Source organism: Andrographis paniculata, unplaced genomic scaffold (genome assembly GCF_009805555.1).
Source record: "Andrographis paniculata isolate CXL003 unplaced genomic scaffold, ASM980555v1 Contig194END, whole genome shotgun sequence".
Lineage (NCBI taxonomy): Eukaryota > Viridiplantae > Streptophyta > Magnoliopsida > Lamiales > Acanthaceae > Andrographis > Andrographis paniculata.
The window spans coordinates 5,001-10,000 of record NW_026137473.1 but is presented as its reverse complement, the minus strand read 5'-3'; positions in this window follow the sequence as shown (position 1 = coordinate 10,000).

Below are 5,000 nucleotides of genomic sequence, written 5' to 3'. Positions count from 1 at the left end.
AGAAGAAAAAAGTGAACTACGGTGACCTGATTCTCTCATAGAAAGCAACTATCTGAGAGATACGTAGGCAGCCCTAAGACTGGGTCCGGTCTAATATATGTATAGAAGGATTGGAAATTAGGGAAGTACAATGATACTGAATTACTAAATGATATTCCGTTAAAGATTGATGCTATGGGATTGTGACCCTAAGGAGGATGCTTTCATGAAGTTAAGGTAAGGGCTGCTTTTCAGGAAGTCAGAGTACGAGCTACACCTGCTAACAGGCCTGTCGAGGGTTGTTTTGTTGAAAGGTATCCCCTTAGTCCATTACTGAATAAGGATATTCAGTAGTAGGCGCAGGAACAGCTGAAAGAAGATCTTTATTAATCCAGCTAGATAAAGACAAGGACTAGTAGAAGAAGCTCTTCTAGCTGCTAGCTCTTGCTCATTGCTTGCTCTTTCTCTAACACCAACACCTTAGCTCAACTCATAACATGACTCAAGGAGCAGGCGTATTACTGCTCTTCGGGAAGTTGGTTTGAAATCAGTCTCTTTCTATAATTTAATAGATCGGTCAGTGCGAAAGACTACATCTCGGGCGAGTTTTAGAACATGGTCGGGAAAGGTTTGAAGAGCTTAGTACATACTTGTGCGTTGGAAAGAAATGAATTCTTAAGATAAGCTATTCCGGAAAGAGCTCTATCTATTACTGCGCGAGATGTAAGCCTCAATGGACTTCTTATTTATGAATCTCGCTACCTCTTAGCTAGAGACTGGGAGAGAGATTTTCGACATAGCAGGGGAATTTCTGCGCATATGGGCTTGCGGCTTCATAAGAGCCTGAAAAAAGGGTGGTCTGTTTCATGTACTTTATTTTATTCGATTAGGGGTCAGTTTCCTTACATCCAGCTGTCGTTCCCCTCGGATTAGAGATTCGAAAGGGGTAAATATCCGTAAAATAAGCAATCCATCCAATTCTCCTTCGGACCCTTTACATTCGTCCTCCTTTCCGTTGGCAAAGATAAGCCAGTCACTTTTTTTTGATAGTGGGTTCTCGTACAAAAGCACTAGTATCAGATAGTCATCTTCTAGGCCATCCAGTAAGCCAGCAAGGTTTAAAGCTAAACCTATTCTGTAGGCCCAGGCTCGACTAAAAGGAGAGGGCATTCGTTACAGTTGTAGTGTAGTCCTTTTTTAAGACAAAAGAGATATCCACAGTCTCTATCCTTTACTCTTACGGGCCAGTAAGAAAGTGCCTGTCCCCCCTTCCGCTCTCCTTGTATTTTTCCATCATGTCCGCCGGCATAGTTTCCTGGGGAACCTCTCATCGGATCCCTACTCCTCATTCGCCCGACATCCTTTTCTTAGTCCCTTTGGTGGATTGAAAATGAATCTCTTTCGCTCTCTACTCTGGTATTTCCCAGTTTCCCCTCATCCCTGCTTTTCCCTAGTTGGGAAATAGTTAATGAATTCGATTCTATGATTCACTATATTGTACCACTATTTGACCTTTTCTATTCAATCCAATATGACCAACATAAGACTTAGCGTAAGTCCCAGGCTTAATACGATGACCCCATCTCGCTACGTTCCCTAAGAGTTTTTTATGCAGATGTTTTGGTACTAATAAATAGAGCAAATTAGTTCAAATAGTTCAGTACAAATAGATTGACTTCCTAGGGAGCACTTCTTCTTATGTCCCCTTCCTCTTCACTCTAGCAAGAGCTACTTCCCTTAAAGCCGTAACTCCGGAAGAGAAAGAGAAAAGAGAACCTGAGATGGCATTTTCTTCAGCTATAGCCGACGGTTGAGCAACTGAGTATTATTCTCTTTCTCTTTTTCTCTGAGGTAACTAAATCGTTAAATCGTATGAGAGAGAAAGAATAAGAAGCAAGGGTCCGAAGGAGGTTGGCATTTACCTACCAGATGCCAGGATAAGGATTTTCAGGGGATATTGAATGAAAAGAGGAAGCAGGACAGACAAGTAAGGCACGAAGAGGTGAACATAAGGTTTAGGCTTGAGGTTTACGTAGCCTATACTATATAAGTATCCCAAGTTGTCGGAATAGACAAAAGGAGCTGCAGGCCAACTCGTAATTGAATCCGATGCTTTGAGAGAAGGGTGTGAGGGAGAAGACGATCTTAGAATCGAGCATCCTTAGAAGCTTACGTCCTATGAACCAACCAATGGCCCCTTCCAAATCTAGCTCGAAAGGCTTGCCCTTCTCTTCTGATTGGGTATCAGAGGCAGGTGCGTATATGTTTCGCGGCAAGTCAGCTCGCTCTTGTCCAGTAACCATTCTGAGTGGAGGTAGGGCGTATTGTTGAACGGGATTGAACTTTTATTAAATGAAAGGAAGCTTTTTTCAGGCTCTTGGCAGTTAACGAAATGTCATCTAAGAGCAGATGCCCTCCTCCTCATTTAGATTCCTACTCCTGCATCGGGAGTTAGAATAGTTGTCCGCCCCTTTCTTTATTACTTGAAAGGTAGTCTTATTGGGGCATTTCGGGATTTCATCCTTCTTGTCGGCTACCCCCTCAACGTTTTGAGTAGGCGTTTGGGACTGGGGATTCTACTGAAGAAAGGGAAAGAATAACGATTTTGACTCCAGCTTTAGTCCCTAGATCGAGGAGCTGATCGATGTACACGACGCAGAAAAGGAAGAGTGAGGATTACTCTAATAGACAGGCTGCAGAACAGAAAGCGCTACATCTTTAAGCAGTGCTCTAGCCTTGAGGATCTTCACTACAATAAAAGCTGTTTAAGCCACGGTAAATACATGCACTTGAGCCTATTGTAATGTAAAGGCGCGTTAGCCCAGTCCCGAAAAGGGCTTTCGTCACGAACTAGCAATTCCCGGTAAGCAAGGTGCGAAGCGCATAGCTAGTTTGGCTTGACCGATCAGATAGACGAGGTTTGCCTCAGACAAGACCCTTTGGGTACTCTGGTAAACTATCATAGCGCACTACTTCTAGAAGAATCGGCTAAGACAGCATTAGATACTTGGCTACAATAGAAAAAAGGAAGAAGGAGAAACTTAGCCCCTCGAAGAACAAGCTCTTCCGCACCGAACTCTGGAAAGGTGCAGCTGTGATGGCTAGGAAGATTTCTACCAACTTTTCATACGGAGCTGCCGAAAGAGAACCCTTCTTTTGCTCTCCTTCTTCCAAGGCTGCTCGTCCCTTCGAACCTTGCTTTCATAAGTCAAAGTACCTGTCTTAGGACCAACTTCCAACGAGTTAGTGCTTTCCGGAAATGGCCTCTGATACGCTGGGCGGTTCACCGTCTGAGGATTCATCCCGAAGTGTACTCTAAGAACATGAGCGACGTCTTCAGGGTCAACCCTATACGGTGGGTTGTCGTGTATAGTGATGGGATCATGGCCTTGTCCTCCCAGGCGTTCTTCCCTCAAATAACCTGGCGGGGGCTCCGTTCTTGTTCCTAGTGGAACACTATTGGGGTAAGTAAGAGGCGACTTCCCCCTATCCACCCTGCTCGGAACCGTGACACTTGGGATCGTGCTCTCAATATAAGATGGCCCTGCGAAATTCGCCTGAAGCCGGGATGGAGATAGTACTGAGGGTGTGGGGCCCGTTTGAAGCGTGACCCTTGAAAAAGCTTGATCTATCATGTTTTGCATCAGATTTTGTTGATCACGCAGCATTGCTTGCATGGTGGCGGTCTGTTGGTTGTTCAATTGCTGAACATAGGCCGCCCATTCGGTGGGTACTTGAGTTGTACCTCCTACAGGCGGGATTGCGGGCGGTATGGACGCCGTGCTTCCCGCAGATGTACTGGAAGGTTGAGACTGAGAACCAGTCATGTGGCTATGACTTCTTTCGACAATTCGACCAGATCGGAGTCGAATAAAATTGTCTTGAGATGTGTAATTGGCAATCTTGCGAATTCTCCCACTGTGGTCGCCAATTTGTTGGCTATAGAATCCTAACAAAACAAAGTCAAATCCAAACCAAGAAATGCTTCGAATTTGATGGGTTGGCCTGAGATTACATATGAATCCCTAAGCACTGACATTACCTAAAGAGAAACCCGCACTTTATTTTCGGAAAATGAGCCTAACATTTCAAGATTCTATTCTCATAGATAGAGAGAAAAAAGGAAATCACTTCATTTTAAGCACGAATAAGTCTTTATTTTTATAAAAGCATAAGTAGTAAACATTTTTGACTAGGGTTCCCATACATGCAAACATACAAAATAACACCAAACAAAGATAGTTAGCATAAATAGGACTCCAGTAAGCATCGGAGTAGATCTCTACTAAACAAAGCCAAAGAAAGTCATGCATTAAAACACACTACTTTGCGTCTACTTAAACCTTTTGATACTAAAAAAAAGAAAAAGAGTCGACGGACTCTTCTAGTCTCCCCGGTGCCCGTGGGTGACAGCCTGCACTATGAGTGCTTGCTGCTCCGCCCGCAGCGCTTGCTGCCTCCCCTCCAAATCCTCGATACGCTCTCTGGCAGCGCGAATGCGCGCTCCTTTCCTGGCAGGATCCAGTGTTCTAACACTCCTCAAAAAGAGGTTTAGCACTCTACGGCGCTCTTCCATCTCATTTTGCAGTTGCCCCATTTCGGCAGCAATTGCATAAAGCCTGTTTGCAGCATCCATAGCCATACGTGCAAGTAATCAATTTATTTGATTTTCATTTGATGAAGTGAAGACACTTATCGAGCCTCCATTTATAGAGTGGTAGAGGAGTCTCGCCATGCAGTACGAATTGCATGGCGGACCCAATTCTGACTACTATAACCACGCTGCCTGTATGAACAAACAAACTTTGCAGAACCGTTTCACCTAATCGATCGTGGTGAAGTCAGCAATGGATTCGGCGGATCATCCACGTCACGAATTGGATGGCAGGCCCAATTCTGACTAGTTCTCCGCACTACTTTTCTGCAGTGAAAATACTCTTATGCCTATTTAGTGAAAAACTGGCTGGCTCTGGCTACCTTGCGGAGCAAACAAAAGATCCCCAAATCACACTGCCTATATG